Genomic DNA, 17,138 nt, shown 5'->3' with positions numbered 1-17,138 from the left:
GGAAACAGACTTCCAGAACTTGAAAGCAAGATTTTCTTGCTTATCTCATTGTATTCTAATGTGATTTGAGGTAAACAAAAGACAACTTCGGGCTTTGTTATCTTAATTATTCTGTACAGCCAATACAGAGCAGGATCGCACTGCATGATTAAACATAACTCTTATTGGCTTGCAAATGATTAACATAATTCCAGAAATTGCACATAATTCAGGAAATGTTTTTCCTAACGGCCTGTGCTGACTAAGGAGAGCTTTGTTCAGATCTATGTCACATCATGGAATAAGAAGAGATCCACGGATAATATTCACCTAGTATTCAGGTGCTGCCTGTCAGTTCTGCACATATTTTCTGCATCTCTCTTAGCTGGGATTTTTGGAACTGATCTGACTATATAAATAGTTGTATTTCATGATATGCAGTGGAATTAGGGTTCCGTGCAAAGCATGTGGGAGTCCTCCTACAAGTCTGGATTTGTCATACGTACTTACTCTCTGTAACACTTTTTAGAGGACTTAGCAATGAAATACTGTGATACTCACTGAATAACTGTGGGGTTTAGGAGGAGAACAGTTTGTGCCTTGTCAGGCTGGACTGTTTTAAGATAGTTCGTTTGCAGGTATTGAGAGTTACAGTTTTATAAGTATTAGTTATGGGTCAACTAGAGCTTAATTTCAGCTAAGATGGAGGAAGACGGGTGATAAGTGGAGAAAAACTGAAAAAAAAGCTAGAATAATATTTGATTTTCAAAAATGTGGGAAAACTCATGTTAATCTGAGAAGATCTACAAAGGAAAGATTAAATTCTGCCAGCTCCACTCATAGAAATAATTCCCTGTAAATGTACCAAACTAGTCACGTGAGCCAAATTTTACTTGCAGACTCTTTCCTCAGATGTGTTCCCACCCTTCCGGTATTTTTCTTTTTAAATATTATTTCCACTAAAAAGGCTAAAACACATTTGGCTTTACTGATTACACATACGTGATGGCGTGATGCATTTTGATGATGTTTTTTCAATATTCATGATAGACAGTCCCACCCTCTAGGCTGTAACTCCCTTTGATTTCAGGTGAGATTTTTGCCTAATGATCAGGCCCTGGGGTGTTTGGCTCATCAGTTGCAAGGTAATCAACTAAGAAAAATTTGAATTGATAAAAAGCAGGAGTAATGGCACAGACTGCTGGCATAGCAAATACATTTCAGGGTGTATGTGCAAGAAAAATCGCTCCCTCAAAAAAAAAAAAAAACAACAAAAACCCAACCAAATAGAAAGGCAATTAATGCTGTGTATGCTACTGTGTCATCCAGTCACAATAAAAGCCTCAAGGAGGGATTCAGACAATGCTGTCAGGTGTCAAACCAGTCCAGCAACTGTTTCAAGTTGCTGAGAGAAAGTTGACAAGAGAAAGTAAATTCCCAACATTCTGTGGGACCGAGTCCTCAAAGAGTTTATGTCTGTGCAGGAACACTGTCCTACAGATCTAGCACAGAGCTTTGAAATCAGCTCCCTCTGCCTGGACACGTGCGTCCCAACTTCTGTGGCCACCCGAAGGCATCCCAGTGATGTCACGTAGATGCCACATGGGCTTAAGGACAGGTCAGTAGGGAGACCACTGCACCGGTGGTTCACAGATAATGGACCACATATGATACTCCAAGTTATAGACTGGGTAGTCCCAAACTGGCCCAAGGAACTATATGAAACAACTATGTAATATTTCCAAAGTTTGATGAGAAAGGAGCACCATGGTGTGAAAGAAGTTTGTAAGATGCCGTTAACTCATCCAAGTAGCTGAAGTCCCCTGCTTTGGGCAAAGCATCCCCTGACTGAATGTCTAGACTTAACTAGGGTGAATCAGGGAACCTCATCCCAGTACATACACTGCCTCTCTTAAGTTTGAGCAAGGTTTCTCAGCAAAGTCATTTTGGATGGCTTCTAAATTCAAGCCGAAGACCTAGAGGAGAATCTTCCCAGGGAATTGCAACCAGTAATCTTAATGAAGCCAGAAGGCATAACATATAGCTTCCCTCTGTTACAGAAATCTTACACAGCATCAGAGACTGGTTCTCACTTTTGTAATAAAATGTTTTCTGTCCAAATGCTGGACAAAATGCATCCAGTCTCTGAGGCTGTTTTAAGGTGGCTTTTAGCCACCAAAGCTCCTGGTGTTTCTTTAGAGCATTTTCATTTGCTGAACAGCATAAATGATGTCACTTATCAATTGCCAAACCTATTTCATAATTTCAATAACCTCCAGGGGACTGATTAAATCTGAAATACTTTGGCCTATTTTAAAGGAAGTCTAATCGTGTTTTTAAGTCAGCCTTGGAACACATGATTCTTTATTAACCTAATAAGCCTCCATTATCCCATTCCCAAAGTTCTATTCAAGCCCTGTATTTAGTGTAAAGTACCGTGCACTGGTTAATTAGAGCATATTATCTTGGATGAAAATGCTGAATCTTATTCTGCAGAGTCAGTGCTTGGAGAATTTGTTAATACGCTGCGTGTACCCAGATCCGTTCTTATCTGAGCCTTGGCATGTGTTAGCAGTGCAATTACCTACTTGCAATTGCTGCCTGCTACTTGGCAAAGGGGAATGCTGAACAGAGGGTTATTTCACTAAAGATAGAAAGTGACTCATGTTGATTACTCAGTCATGTCCTCTCCTACTTATGCATGCACAATGGGAAAGTCTGATGGTACCAGAGAAAAGAGAACCAGCATGTGTTCAAGTCACTTCTCTTAGTCACCATTTAGTTGTAGCAAAACTAAAAGCGCCAATAATTATAATATAACAAGAGCAAGTAGTAAGACATTTCACCTTTGCGCATTTAGAAGGCAAATCTGAATTTAAAGGGAAATGTCAAGTTAAATATGGCAAGAAGTGAAGGATGTAGATAACTCAATTTCATTTTTGTTTACCACAGTTTCCAGCCAGCTTGGCTTTCTGGTCTTTGTCTTTCTGTTACTGTCGCAAAAAAAGGAGAAGTGTTTTTGTCTAAACAGCATCCTGCTTTAAATTACTGTAATACATTTTACATTAAAAGTGCATTTATACACTATATTCTTCCTAAACTAATCTTGTCGAGGAAGATTGAATAGACAGTGTATGTCGGTTAACATTTGTAAAGCCTTCTACTAACTTGATAGCCCCAAGTCCCATATTTAAGGGACCCAGGCCTATGGAAGTCTACTGAGACTCACAGATTTTCAACACTGTCCCTTACAGACATATTCCATTATTTTAAAAGATTTTTCATGAAGCTGCTCACCAACTTTGTCGTATTTTCCTTCTGAAAAAAGTATTATTAAATGCAAAATTTTTCAGCACTAAAAATTGTATCACTAAAAAGTCAGAACTAAACTGCCTCTACAATAAACTATTCTGATGGACGGTCTGTTCGTTAAAACATTGTTATGCATTTTCAATGTTAATTACTTTAGTAATGCTCCCTTAATCTAATGCAACCTTATTTCAAAAATTGGGAAACTATTTCTATTAAATGTTTCATTTCATCCCCGTAAGGTTTAGACTAATGGTGTTATTTGAAATGCATACATATTTGTGGTTATACATCTGACAAACTTCTGATAATGGCACATTAACGTAGTAGCAACATTTAAAATGAACATTGAGACAACGCATATCATGCCCTGCTATCACACAGCATACACAGTAGACATCTTAACCTGGAAAAGAGTATAATACATCTCTGTGTCCTTCATGAATTTAAAATAAAATAGTCTATTTCAGCTCTCGTGACATCAGTAGTAGTACAACAAGTAAAACAATAACAGTTTCAAAACCATAAAGTAAAAACCTTCAAATTATTTTCTAGAACTTTCTGAAATTAAATACTTTCTTAAAAAAAACACATCAGCCCTGAGTTACCGGGAAAGCCCCCTCAGACAGTGACCACACTGAGGAGGATACACGCTTCTTGACCTTTCACCAATGCGCTGTGGCTATCCCAAAACCTTTTACAGTAAAGTTCATGCCTCCCACCCCTGAGACCGCTTTCCTCACTGCCCAAGTCCCCACTCCCAAGTCATTTCATGGGTCTTTCGTCCCTGTCCCTTGCAAAAAAGTATGATCTCTCTCTTCACCCTAGCCTCCCACAAGACTTCCCGCTCTGAACGGTGTTTGAGACGAGGGAGGAGACCGACTGACGGGACGCGGAGCAGCTTCCGAACCAGGGAGCATGAATGAGGCTTGGAGCAAGGACTGAGGGTTGAAACCGTCTCCACTTCGAGCAATTAGGGTGGCACTCAGGCTGCGGTGACAAAGGCTGAGGACCCGTGCCTATAACATTTAAGCAGTAGACCTTTCTTAACGCAGTTTACTTTGGCCACAGCGCATCGGGGCGCGCTCACCAAAGCAGCGCAGCCCGCGTAGCGAAGTGGTCCGTGACCCCCAGCCGCAGAGGCAGCGCTGAGGGGCAGGAGGCAGTAATCCTCCTGGCAGCTTAGCTGCTGCCACCCGAGCTCATGGGCAGAAAGAAGAACTTGAGACACTTTCCAGTAAGATAATGATCAGAACATCTTGACATTTTCTCATTTTAATTAAAGATAATCTTCTTTTAGGGAACAAAAATTGTTGACCAACAAATTGCCCACATTGTTACATTTTTCATTGAACAAAACTTCTGATCGCTGTTTCAATGAGAGTTTAAGTTTGTGTGGCTTTAAAGTTCCTTTTAGTACTCTTTCTTTAACTAAAAGCTAATTCTCAGTGGAAGTGTGTAACGGTTCTCTGCAAATAAGAACATTAAAACATGATTTCAATGAAAAGGATGCATAAAATTCTGCCCAAATGGACACATTCAAACCTTTCAGAATGAAAATAACTTCAATAATTCTTTTTTTTTTTCCCACAAAATGATTTCCCCATTTTTCAGCCATCTCTAATTATAACAATAACTTGCAGGTGTTTCCTGTTAAGTTGGTAATAACTGTGTCCTGGGATAATAAAACACTTGGGTTTGGCCCATTTATCATATTTAAATTATAACTTAAAGGTGCATCCTGTTTACAAGGTAATAATTATATATGGGACTAAACAAACTCCTCTGGAGCCAGTCCAGTCTATTGTGTTATGTCGGACTGGAGCATGGGCTTGAAGAAACCTTAGATGGATAATGTCATAGGTAGTAAAAGCTGATTCTCACCTCTTCACAAAAAAATGCAAAAAAAAAAAAAAAGTTGGTCTTTTGCCTATATTAGGAAATGAACTTTGAAAAACTAAACAGCCTCCAAAATGAGTGATCAAATGATCTTTAAACCTTAGCTGATGGCCAGACGACTCAGTCAAAACACACCCATCCGAATTCTTTACGGTGGACGTCAGCAGGAGATGTAAATGTGCAGGCACGCACCCCCTGTTTTGTCTTCTGTGTCCTTCCCGTGGGTCTGGTGCCCCTTTTAGAACGTGGTCCCCTGGCTGCAAGGCAGCAATGCAATAGCCCCGTTCGAAGGCCATTGAACTCAGCCTCCCATATTCCTCCTTGCTCTGCGTAGTGGCTGGGATTTTGAAATACGCCCTTTTTTGTCAGGAGCGAAAACCTAGAAGGTTTAGAAAAAACCCAAACCAACCCTGGGGAAAGAGGTCAGCTATTGAACTCGCAAGTCCTCTGCTAGACAATTGCATTACAATGAGATTTGGGGTTTTTTCATGCAAAGCTCTCTACCTTGCCCCAATCCCTTCTGCTGATGCCAGCCCAAATTTCCAGCTCCTTCCCCAGCGCCAGCTCCCTTCGGCCGGCCGGTTCTTTCCACCTCAGTTGCTTAACAGCCCGCAGAACCTTGTGCAGTGGGACAACAGTCCTTCCTTTGTCAAGGTCAGGACTTAGGGGGCTGGGGAAGGAATTTGGCTTGTCCTGTGTACATAGGAAAGTAACAACTTCAGTGTGAAGCACAGAAAGAGATACTAGCATTCAAAAAAAACACTAGAAAAATAAACTCCAGAAGCGACCAGTGCATTCACTTTGCATTGTAGCTTCGCTTCAGTGTTTCACTGTTATTTCTTAAGAGCAAAATAAGCCCCAAACATTTTTTTTTTTTTTTTTTTTTTTTTTTTTTGCGCTACATACTGCACAGTATGAGTAATTCAAGAAGAGAATAAAGGCCGGCATTGTATAGCACACTTTCTCATGCGCACACAAACCTCCTTCCAGCTTACTGAAGGAATCAAAGGGTGGAGGGAGTGTCTCCAGCGTTTCATGTAAATGACGTCTTTTTTTCTCCAGTATTAATGCCACCATAAACTCAGTGTGATGAAGCATTGATGAATAATGAGCCCATGACACATCGTACTTTTAGAACAGCTCATATATTTGGCATACGCCAGGCCCCATTTGTGTCAATTTTTTTTTTTTCTCCCACTCGGACATGGATTTGTAAACACTTTTACCATAACTAAAAAAATGCAGTTTTATTCTCACTCCTCGGGGAAGCCACGCCGAGCACCCGTGCAGCTGACACCAGTTGCCCTCCCTGAGGATGCTGCGAGGCAGCGAGGTTAGCTCTCGCCATCCGAGCACTTGCAGAAGTCACTGCCCTGCCAGGCCACCGGTGGGGCTGATGCATCGCTCTTACCTCACCTCACCAAGCGTGTAACCGTCATCTTCCCTGGAGTAGAGTCGTGAGGGCGCTGAGTAGGGAGATCAAGACAGCTTTGTGAAAGAATGCAGCTTCTTATTTATCAAATGACTTGGAGAAAAAGTTGGGGGTTTACCTTGCATTTGAGTGAGAAGAATGCCTTTTTTTGGTATAGCATTGTCCTGGATTTCTTGGTAACAACTAAACCTGTAAATTCTGGATTTAAAACCGCCTATGAAAGCACTAGTAGATAAGTCATAAGTCACCGAGTGTGAGCCAGCTGCCAGAGGGGATCAGGAAGCCCCACGGTCATACGGGACATTAAAAGCCCTGGTTGTGGCTCTCCTGCGGCAGAGGCGTTTCCATCCACATCTGCCCGTCCTACCCCCGCAGCGAGGTCTCTCCTTTAAGGTGATTTCAGCTCTCCCTGACAAAAGGGAAGATCAGAGATGATCTCCTGGCACAAGTGTACTGGTTGCCTCGGTCTTAACTTCTGGTCTGGCCTCCTAAGGATTTGCGTTCAGCCAGGGATGTGAATTTCACCAGGTGAGGACACCCCGAATGGGGAGGCAGAAGAAAACTTAACACTGCTAGAGGCATAGTACGAGCAAGATATTTTCCCAGAAAAGGAGGAGGCTGGACACAGTCAGCAGTTTTCAAGTTTGGCAAAAAAGCCCATCATGTAGATGAAAAGGCCTGCTTTCTTATTCTTCAGCATAAGAGTACCAGCAGCATTAAGTTTTGTCTTATAAAAATCGTCTGTAGCATCTATCCCAGTGTACAAAGTTTTCTTTCGTTTCTCATTTGCCTTTATCACTTTGCCTATGTTGAGATAGGGGGCTTTTTTTTTAACCTGATTTTTTCCAATGAATGCTTATAAGTTTTCAAATACGAAAAAGGACTTCCCCTTACTCTCCAGAAAGATCCTTAATTTCTATAACTGAGGCTTTCACAGCAACATAAGGGAACAGAGCATAAGGAAACTACTTGAATCTTCATTGCTTTGAAAAAACATGTAAACATACCAGTTTAAAGTCAGACCACTTTTTCCCTATGGCTGCAAAGAATCCTATAATGCTTTCTGCAAGGCTGTTTAAGCTGAAAGAGGTGACATCAGATATCCAGGCTGTCAAGAAGATCATAAGGAAACCTGGATATTGCTGGCAAACCGTGGGCGTTCCCTTCATTTCCAAAGTTATCAGCAACCCACATTTAGGACCACACATGACACTAGCACAGACGAATGCCGTTTCTCAGTTACATTACGCTTATTTCCCTGGGTGACAATCTCTCCGTGGGCGAGATAAGCCCCGGCTACGCAGCGCACATTTCACAGCACTCGTGCTGGGAGCCGCTCGGCTGTGCTCTGGTCGGGGTTTTTGGGTCACGTGCAATTCAGAAACTAGGATGAATCAACCCACTTTATCTCCTAAAAAAAGCCATTACCAGCAATTTTCTCAGTTTCATAACAAAGCTCCAGAAGATAAATGAGCCAGTTCCTGACGTCAGAGCTGTCTCTTTTTTCCTCTTTTTCTTCAGGCAGGTTACACCAAGGATTTGAAATAAGGAACTAAATTAGTTTCTTGAAATTGGCTATTCCTGGCAAAAATGTAGCAGTGCTGCAGAAACCATGTTGATTGAAATTAATTCCTCTGGGAATGAATTTATTCTGGCAGAAATAACAGTTCCTATAACTTTTATCAGTCTTTTCACACCAATAATTTCTATTCTGAAACTTATTTAAAGCTGAGGTTGTGTCTGAGGCTAATTATTTGCTTCTAGAAACAGATAAAGCTAAAAGCATGCTGATAATCTGCTTCTAATCTCTCTGTACCAACCTCCCTTGGCCCCATACAAATCTTCTGGTCAATGATAAATTTGGCAGCTCTGTTTTCAGTATTGGCTCAAACTCAGCTGATCTGAATGCTCTTTTTAAAACAAAAACAAAAACAACTCCTCCTTTACAGAATACACGGTCACTATTCACTCCAGGCTGCAACTGGTCAGGCTGAAAAAGTGTTAAATCCCAGTTTTGCACGATCGCATTGAGTGCTCCCATTTTATTTGCCTCCTTGATTTTATGTCGGACACATGCCCGTGCTGAAACTACAATACAGTCAGTGTCTGGATCTCTGACAAAGATTAGGCTTTCATCCCTGTTATTTGTGTTCCTCCTCAGAGTTTTAGAATGATTTTTAGCAGAGAAAAATAACAGTCGTGGCTTGGGAGTGCTTCAGAATGACCCAGCACTTACCATCATGCAGCCTTTTGAGGGATATTTTGGGATCCAGGTTCTGGCTGTTGCTCCACGGGGATCTATGACTTTTTAGGCAGGTTTCCAGTGACTGGCATGGGAGATATAATAATCTGTGATAATAATGAGCAAAATTCTACATTCACCCCAGAGACTGTGGCTCGATACTTTCAGAGAAGCAGCAATCGAGTGGAAGAAACATTCATTTGATCACCTCAGCCAGAGCGTGTAAGATTTCAGCTCAGCATGGTGACAGGACGGTGACACCATCCCACATCACCTGCAAAGCTCTGCCAGAGCAGTTGTCTTTATTCACCACGGAACTCGGGCTTTGTCTGGATCTGAATCCAGACTAGAGCAGTTACTTCTCCACCTTTTTTATTAAAGCCTTTTTTGCAAGGAGCACCTTCCAGAGCTCTCTTCAAGTCTTAGAGAGCCTGCAGAGAGATTTAGATCTCCTCCTGTGTTCCACCCCTGCAGCACTACTTGTCCTGAACAGCTTAAATAAGGGGAACCTTGAACTTCTTTTTCACGTATGACATGTTAGCACTAGACATTGAATTTACAGTTTTTCCACCTCTGAGTATCCTTTCTTTTCTTTAGTCTTTCACTGTCATCCTCTGCTAGACAACATTTTACATGTTTTTTTCTTATAAAAGCATCTGTTAAAAGTCAGCGTTTGCCAGTGGTTCCCTAACATTACACACAGCACCACACACAACCTACTTTTCCTCATATTAGCAGTTTGGCAAGGAAACGTATGAGATGGTTGATAAACAATAATTTTATAGGGGTGACAGAAGTAGCCTCAGAACTTACCGTTAGGTCTTTGGTTTACAATGTAAACTTAAAATTTTCCCAGAAGATTAAGTAATTCACACACTTAGTGAACGTGCCGTTGTCATTTGCATAAAGATTTGAAGACAAATTAGTAACTGTCTGATCCAAAGTCCACTGAAGCCAGTAAAGGCCGTAAAGAATCAAAGACAATAAAGATACAAAAGAGTACTGACAGCCAAGATATTATTATCCTTTTTTTTCCATAAAACAGTTCAATCAACTCTTTCATTTATGCTCCACAGCATACAAATAAACATACCATTACACATTTTTCTGTCTCTGCAAAAACAGTTTAACAGAATAACATCAAATCGTCAGTATCAATCAATCCATTAATTTCAACTGAGCTATGTAAGGAATTAATTTTGTGCTCAAAGTCTTAGTAATCTGAGACTACAAAACAGTACCCTGTTACTAAATCACAGCTGCAGAGGGAGAGACTGGGCTTATGATGGGTAAAGTAAGAATTAGCAACTTTCAACTGTCCAACGTATTATGAATTTACTTGGATTTAACGTACTTATACTGCCTCTACACAAGCCATAAAGTACTCCGACAGCAATTATATATGCAATTCAGACAAGATTATCAGGCAGCCACCAGCACATGAGAGCAAGTGGTATTTAACCGACAGGAAGTACAGTAGCTCCCCCCGTTCCTGCTTCCCCCATTCCGGTTTTTCTGTCCAGAAGCCTTGCTCAGCTGAAAAAAACAATTTTGGCCATTTGTCTGGGATAAGATTGTAAGTCTTATAGCCAAGTCAGAGCTACTGCTACAGCCCGTACGGGGACATCTACAAACCCCAGAGAAGTCTAGCCATACATTTGCAAATCACTGGTGCAGTACATGCACAGGGTAAAGTCACTGCATAAGTCACGCATGCTTACATCTCTCTAGGAAATCCCAGAGAGAGATATGGGAGTCCTGCCCTCAACCCTGTCCAAAACGGCTTGATTTTAGCTCTCCTCCAAAGCCTAACAAATAGATGGCCTTTGTCTGATGCCCTGGAGGGCAAATGCAAGCTAATAAAAACTTGAGTCCAAACAGATAACATATAATTGTAACTGGTTTTTAGGTAATGGTCTTCCAGGCTATCTCATTATTCTCTTTGAACAGGCTTTGAATTACGCTTTTTCAATTTTAGATAAAAGCGAACCAGTGGGTTTGCAGCATTAGCAAACTAAGTTAGATTGAATAGTTAGAATTAATGGGCGCTTTGATTTCATCATTTCTCTTTAACCTTGAACCAGCAGTCAGGCAGCAAAATCATTTTTTTCCCTTCTCATGTTTTCTTTCTCCAGTCATCTTTCTCCAGTCTGCTCCCATAACCACTTGCTTCTGGTTTGTCCCTGAATGACTAGTTATACCAGGCTTTGACCATGCTGCATTTCCTTGACTTCTATTTCATGGCTGCTCTCTAGAACATCAGACCCTGCATCATAGTATTTTCAGTATTTGAGTATTTGTAATCAGGATGAAGTCAAAATATTTCTGTTGGCGGTGACACAACCAAACAGTTGTTCTGCCTGTACTTTCTTTGATCGTATTCTGAATCCATTTTAACGGCCATGGGTGAAACTGCTCTGTTGTTTCTGAATGAATCTGAATGAATCATAACAATCTCCATTTACCTGCTGAAGGCAGGAACACTCACTTGCCAACTTCCTTTTGCTCCAGTGGCTTATATGAAGCAGAAGCGATCTCTGAGGAGCCCTCACAACACGTTGTCCCTTAGCCTCGAGCAGATATGGCACCCCAAGCAAGCCTAAATCAGCCATTCCCAACCATGACGGACCAAGGGGCCTTTGGCAGTTCTGAAATGAACTTAGCCTCACATAAAACTAACGAGTCTGCAAGCCCTTGGTTAATATGGCTATCCAAGACAGCTGTAGATCATGCACCCAGCCTCACAAGCAGTTTGAAAACCACTGGCCTACAACAGCAGGATAGCTAACTTTCCACTGTAGAGGCCACAGATCTTCTGGTGGAGGGGGAGGACCATACATCACAGCTCCGCCAGACCTAATGTGCAGTCATAATACAGACAACTTAAATAAGCATGCAGTCTGATGCCAACATTACTGCAATAAAATGTGTGCAGTAAATGCATAGGTGATATGTACAACAGTCTGGGTTATATGAGTATAGTATAGAGAGTAGATGTGTCTTTTCATTCATTTATCGTGTAGTTCACACATGCTTGTCTGCCTCTCAGTCCTCTCTCTGCTTTGGACCAAAGAGGATACACAAAAAATAACGGTGGTAGAAGTTGCCACAAGAGCAACGTATGGTCCCAATGCTATCTTTTGCGAGGGCCCCACAATCCCTTGGCTTTTTTGCAAACCTCACAGATTCTTCAGAAGATGTGGGAGGAATCACAGTTCGCCACGACAACTTCTATCTCGTGTCAGGTGAATTGTCACATAGGAAGGTCCTTTCTGTGGCCAAACTCCTTGGCGAAGAGCATCCAGTGTGCCAGCTGCACACCAGTGATAGTCATTGAACTCCCGCAGCCTGGTACCCACCTCTAGGATGCTTTTCCAGGCCATCTTCATGCCAAGCACTGGAAAGCAGCTGCCGGGACTTGTGGGGCTCATGCCTAACCTGCAGCTACGTCTGCAGGGCTGCACAGGCACAGTCTTGAGGCTGGGCTGGTGGACCAACACATCGCTCATCTGTGTTACTAATCTGCTAGCAGGCCATGGGGCTGCCTTCGGTGCGCCCAAACTAATGGTCTTGCAGAGAAAGACTCGGCGCCCACTCCAAGCTGCACTCGCCTGCCAGAAGAAGAGCGCCCGTCAGTTCGTGCTTGACCCATAGGTCTTCCTCTAGCCTAGCTGCTTTTGCTGAAAGATAGAAAACTGCTGTTGGACAGGCAAGGCAAATCCAGGGCTCACACAGCCCCAACCTGTCGTTCAGCAAGGGCAGGTGGGATGCGGAGCCAGCCCACGTTTAGCTGATAAGCAGAAAAAGTACAAATGGTAGGAGGCACGTTTAAGGGAGTTCAAAGCCTACCCAAAGGCTCAGGTGTAGGAAAGGTGAAACCAGCATGGCTTTGTTCTTCTCACCAGCACAGTTTTTCCTCCCCACCGTTTATGAGTATTTACTAACTTCCATCACCTAGGGGAGAATCTGGGGCAATAGTCAGTGACCCCTGAAAGGGCTGAAATCTTGGGGCTGTTTATCAGATTTCAGCTTGGCTTCCCTTTGCTCCTCTTTTTATTTTTCCTCCCCAATATTTCTTTGAAAAAGTGTTTTGGCAGGATTTACAGTCCACAAAGCCCTACAGACTTGGAGAGAAAAAAAATATCTCAGGTGCTACTTAAGAAATTCCTCATTTCTAAACCTCAGTGGATTAAAGTTTCTGCCCTAATGATCTGTGTGAGTGCTTTTGTGTAAAACTTTGAATAACTTTATTGATTACATTCTGTACAGTACAAGGCTCTGGATTCTGATTCTAGTTTTCCTTTTCTAAAAAAGCTTCTTTAAAGACATACAGTACCAGAATGGATTAGTGCATTAGCCCTTGCCTTTGCAGACTTACTTGCGATCCAGACAGGATTTGGATGAAGAGAGTCTTACCAGGCAGGATCATGATTCTCAATGGAAAATATTTCCATGCTGAAAAATGGAAAACATAACATTTAGCACAATTCAGCCTATTTGATATCCTTTTCTGGGCTGAGGCACAGGGATGGCTACAGAAACAGCACCACCAGTCAGCACCGAGTTGCTTCGACAGAGCTATCTCAGAACTGGGATAGTTTTCATAAAGAGCTTTCTCAGAAGAAGAGAAAAGAAAGCACTTTGGTAAAGCTGAATGGGAGACTCCAGCTGGCATAACAGAAGTTACAGGTGAAAAATGAAGTTTATTGGCAGAATGCTTGGGTCTGACTGAAACAGCAGCACAGTGCCCACAATTTTCTCTTTTCTTTCATAACTATTTTCTTCCTGATGTCTCCCAACACAAGGCTCTTTCACATAAGCAAATAGATGAGAATGGGAACACAAGTTTTAGTTTTAAAATAACCTACAGGACCTTCACTCTGTTTTCAGAAAGGAAACAGGATTTCTGTCTAAAACCAGACTCCACCCTCCCTTTTTACCCTCCCTTGTCCTTTCCACCTGTTTAGATGTTTTCACAGTGGGATAACACATTCATTCCCTCCAGACCAGGGCTCAGCTGTTAGGAATGGAAAATAGAAACAAAGTTTGCAGAGTATTTTTAGCCCAGAGAAAATAAAGCAGTTGCAAATACCGTACACCCACCAGCTCCTCCGGGTTGTGGAGATCTGTGCCCAGAAAGGAAACCGCAAGGCCAGGCTGAACCCATCGATTTGCTATCGATGCCAAGTGCTCTGGAGTGACTCACCCAACAATCCCACCCTTCTTTTTGTGTCTGTTTAAAGGTGCCCTCCCCAGAAGTCACATCATCTGGTCCTTCCCATCTTTGTGGCACTGGTGCTTTCAGTACCATATATGCACTTAGCTGGCCTCAGCCCATTACCCTCATCCCTTTGTAGGAGATAATCTGTTGATGGCTGGCTAATCAGCAGGTTGCAGATGGGTCTCCTGTTTCCCTCTGATCTCACAAATCTCGAGGGACCGGCCTTCTGAGAAGAGACAGTGCGTAAGGGGATACAACACTAAACAGATGACACATATTTTAGATCCACCTAATGGCTGCTCCTGGTTTCCAGACTCCCCAAATGCCATTTGTTTTTAACAAATGGCCACACAAGCTGTGGAGATGATATTTTAAAAATGTCTTTGAAAGGGCTGACTTGCCTCCAATGGCATTTGCAGCATGTGTGCCCCTGACAGTAGGCCTCTGTGCCGTCAAGCTGCCCCCACTGCAGGTAAAAATTGAGTATTCTGAAAATGAAAATATAAACTGACAACAAAATGGGTTTAGAGAAAGCCTGTCCTGAATGGGAGAGGTGGTTTAAGAGCAAAAAAAAAGGAGGATCTAGATCTCACTAGCAACTATGGTCAGGTCTGAGCATCCTTGGACTGTGAGCTGTAAGTAGAGTTTATGCTTAAGTTGTAGCAAAGCAGTGATTTCTTCGTTGCTGCATTGACTATGCAGCATCTTGTATGCAAGAGCAACACAGAATGCTGGCAAAATTGTAATAAAAAAACTGCTGAAAGGAAGTTATAAATCCTGAAATATCCTTTATGCAAATTCTTCCCATTTTCTGTTTCTGTCCCAGGAAAATCTGAAGATTTTGTACAACTGTCTAGGACATCCCCCACTGCACATCTCAGACAGGCCCCCTGTAGAGCAGCAAAAGGCATCCTAGCTCAGCTTTGCAGCCTGTACACAGTGGTCATATTTTTAAATATGAAAAAAACCAGCACAGGCCCATTCTCCTGCACTTACGCCAATAGGCTCAGCACAGTTCCCACCCTTCCTATTTTATTTTCCAACACAGCGAAGTGTTTCCATACCCACACGTTGTCTGGGAGGGCAGCAGTTGGCCCAAATAGAGCCAGCACCATGGCAGCAATTTAACAGTACGGGTGATCAGGTGCCAGGGCTTAGCCCTGTGTTATGAGTACGGGGGCAGCCACTGAGCCCGAGGTGTGCCAAGTGTGTTGGACCCGTCGCACACACCAAAACATTGGAGCAGTGCATGCATACTAGGTCTCACAAGGACCATACTTATTATGAAGGCATCGCAAACAGCTCAGACGTATACTTCTGTCCAAGAAATCCTGGAAAGAAATATGGCAACTCCTTTGGGAACCATTGAACTCTCCTCCTCCATCTCCATTTACTTAGTCATCAGCAGCACGCTGTTATGGGTTCACTTAGTTGTAGGAGTATTCCCAACAGACCTCCTTAAAAAGCACTTTCTATTTAAGACTGAAAAGCAGCTGCTGATAATGCTGCCTTAAGCTGGCCATTTTGCTTCTGGCTTCTATAGGTTCCACATTTTTCCTATCCAGCCAGCACAATAAGCATTTTAGCTTCTATTGTCTGGGATTTCCAAAAATGCTCAGCACTGACCTGACTGATCTCACTGTAACCAACACTAAATGTGGGGTTTTTTCCTCTTCTCTTTATTCTTGAAAAGATGGAGCATCTGCAAATAAAGATCATCTGTAAAGTTAAGGCCAGCATGCAGTTATTCCAGTAGCTGACACACTGCTACATGAATGCTGACTATTTACAGCAAACATAGTCCAAGTTTATCTTCTACAAAATCTTTAGCACGTTATTTCTGGAAGTTCAAGTTATAACTGCTATGATTTGCGAGTAAGTAATTCAAGGAAACAGTTCTATTAATCTGTCCAGTTTGGGGGGATGGAGGAAAAATATATTTCTGAAGCTTTCAGTCCTTGAGCAGGGAAGTGAGTAATATATGCCTGGAATTATCTATTAGCAAGTGTTTTACCCTCCCCACCTCTGGCAATATTGCTAATATATAGCACAAATAGACAAGGCACCCCCACCAAGCTGACGGGATTTATCCAGCCTGGATGCAGGATGTCAGTAAAGAGCCATGTAGACGACACTGTTTCACAACTGCTAGCCTCTCCTTAGAAATTACCAGAGGAAAAAAGAAATCACAACAAAATGGAAATGTTAACAACATGAGCCAGATTTTTAAATGGCAGAATCTCTGTTTATCAAAAGATATCTTTTAATTTTAAGCAATGGCAGTCTAAAACACTGGCTTTCAGTCCTTTTCCAATTCTGTGAACCCAGGGGGACAGTATCCACTGAAGGCTATGCTACAGCAAATTCAAGCACACAAGCCTAAAACAAGAACTCCTGGTTTTCTCTTTTTAAGCTCCAGGGAGCCCAATAAGAAATCCACAGACCTCAAGTGAGTCTACCAACCAGAGCAGAAAATAGCTGGTGTGAAGTAACATTAGCAAAAAATCTGCCTACAGGTCATGAGAGAGGAAAGCACAAGTTTCTTCAAGAGTGGCTTTTTTCCCAGATGGTCTCTCTGAGGAGTCTCACAAAACCTTTGGTACAGTTTCCTGTTACTTGCAGGATGGAAGGTAAAAAAACGGGTATTTTAGTCAAGGCACACATAGCCAAAGCCCTCAATTCAAAGTCTACTTCCACTGAAATTATAGTGACCCTGAGAGAACCAGATTTCAGCAGGCACCAAGTGCTTCTGAAAAGTCCGGTCTTCATGCCAGGAAAACTGGAGAAGCAGTAAATTCTGTAACTTATGACACGAGCACTCCGGATGCCGACCGGAGCTCAGATGTTAGCATTTTTGTTACACAACACAAGGAGGATACACTTCATAGATGAACATGAACAATCTCCATACATCTATTCAGCAAGACATGCACTTAAATACTTACTTACAGCTGCTAAAAATCTCATTTTCCAAGAGCTCCAAAAAAAGTTTAAGGGCTACTCAGCCGTGACTTGGATGTCAAAAATGGTATTTGGAGGAATCTCAGTTGTTCTCT

At 42.2% G+C, this 17,138-nt stretch overlaps 1 protein-coding gene and 1 long non-coding RNA gene across 8 annotated transcripts in view; one reads left to right on the top strand and one right to left on the bottom strand.

Annotated features, from left to right (window-relative positions):
• Positions 1–14,118, bottom strand: part of LOC126048013 (uncharacterized) — a 32,220-nt gene extending 18,102 nt beyond the window's left edge. For 5 of the 7 annotated variants that reach the window (XR_007508751.1, XR_007508746.1, XR_007508748.1 and 2 more), the window contains exons 1-2: positions 13,965–14,118; positions 8,856–13,316 (exon numbers count right to left, since the gene is read on the bottom strand). This is a non-coding gene — a long non-coding RNA (uncharacterized LOC126048013). Of the gene's footprint in view, positions 1–8,855; positions 13,317–13,820; positions 13,926–13,964 lie in introns of those variants that run through there. The other 2 variants (XR_007508747.1, XR_007508750.1) reach the window with 2 other exon arrangements.
• The window catches only part of LOC126048006 (potassium voltage-gated channel subfamily KQT member 1-like), a 504,159-nt gene that overhangs the window by 442,426 nt on the left and 44,595 nt on the right, over positions 1–17,138 (top strand). The window lies entirely within an intron of this gene.

Source organism: Accipiter gentilis, chromosome 18 (assembly GCF_929443795.1).
Source record: "Accipiter gentilis chromosome 18, bAccGen1.1, whole genome shotgun sequence".
Classification (NCBI taxonomy): domain Eukaryota; kingdom Metazoa; phylum Chordata; class Aves; order Accipitriformes; family Accipitridae; genus Astur; species Astur gentilis.
The sequence above is the reverse complement of the archived record's forward strand: the minus strand, read 5'-3'. Positions and strand labels throughout refer to the sequence as shown.